Here is a 1663-nt window from a genome sequence, read left to right on the forward strand (position 1 = left end):
CTGCCTCAAGAATTCCTCGATATTCTCCCCTTTATAAACAGAAAACGAAATTTTCCAGGAATGCACACGATCGAAAGCGTTAAGATTTGCACGTCCACCTTCCTCAAGACCTCGCGATTGAGTATTAAGCTGCCTAGTAGGAGTCTGACTCTCGGTTGGAACATGAACGAACGTCCAAACCCCATCAACAAAAACTCTACGATAGATTGCCTGATCCGACAACCCAGGATCATGATTACCTGACCCTAGTGGTGCCTGATTATCTCCAAGAGTGAAATTTGGTACACCGAAACCGAACTGAAAATCACTAGCATTCGGTCCACCATCATGAGGAGAACTAGTGGCTCCAGGACCAGTAGAGAAAACTGGTTGTGGAGGCACTGAAAACGAAACACGAGAACGCTGACCGCCTGATCCAGTCGTAACCCCTGAAACCGACGCAGGAGCCGTGGATGCAGTCACCGTGGAACTTGGTGCAGAAACCCCAGAATTAGGCAACCCCTCGCTACTAGTCACCGGTACGTAATCATCTGCTTCAGTCCACGNTGCTTCAGTCCACGTGGTATTAGAAAACTGTGCCCTTCGAGACGCGCGAGATAAATGATCGCGTAAAACTCCCATATGCCCAACTACGCTAGCACTGTATGCACGTAAAACATCTCTCAATTGCTCGATTGTTAACGAAGCGATCCATTGATCAAGCGAAAACACTGGGGGAACTCCAGGAATAGTCTTAGGCGCCGTCCCATTTGATGTCGAACTATTAAACAGAGTTGGCTCAACCATGGTCGAATCGTCGCACGCGAATAATCAAACGAAAACAAATCAAATCCAAAAATAAACAAATCGATATCGCTTAAATCGCCAATCAATCCCAAAAATCAATGGCAAAAACCCAAAACAAAACAATGGTCAAAACAGAAATTACAATACAAATAGACACAAGACAAAGTTCGCAATAATAAATTTAGTAACTCTCGTTTCCGTAAACTAAACGAGTCATAACAGGATATTTGCAAAAAAAAACAGAAAAAAAAAACGAACCAAGAATTCGATAATAATAAAAAAAAAGATAATTCCGGAAAATACCTCGAAAAATGATCGCGAATACCCGATAAATTTCAACAAATTAAATCCCGATACAATTCCGAAAAGGCCTAACGAACCTAATTGCTTCAATAATAATATTTCAAAATCGAATTATCACGACCGAAATGGAATTCAATTGCCGATATGTCAAGCGCCGGTAACGCCACAAAAAAAAAACAAACCCGATTATCAGAGGTCAAAAGAGCTTTTAAATTCTTAAACCTCGATAAAAATGACAAACGACAATAAAAATTGGAATTTACCGAATCCGAGAGAATTCGACACGTTTTGAATAAAAATAAAAAATTGCGCAATTACCCCGTATGGCCCCACGTTGGGTGCCAAAAAGCTGTGACGTATTTCTTACCTCTGCGGAAGATAATAGATACGCAGCCCTCAGCGACCCAAACGAGAAACCAAAGGTTGGGCGCCAGAACGTATGAAACGTTCACCGGAATCGAAGACGAAAAAAACAAACACCGATGAGAGAGCGATCGCCGACAGCTCAGATCAACCGCGGAGGCGGCTGGGTCCCACAAAATCCGCTCTCAATAAACTTACCCTGAAATGACTG

Source organism: Diachasma alloeum, unplaced genomic scaffold (genome assembly GCF_001412515.2).
Source record: "Diachasma alloeum isolate Michigan unplaced genomic scaffold, Dall2.0 Dall_scaffold_01198, whole genome shotgun sequence".
Classification (NCBI taxonomy): Eukaryota; Metazoa; Arthropoda; class Insecta; order Hymenoptera; family Braconidae; genus Diachasma; species Diachasma alloeum.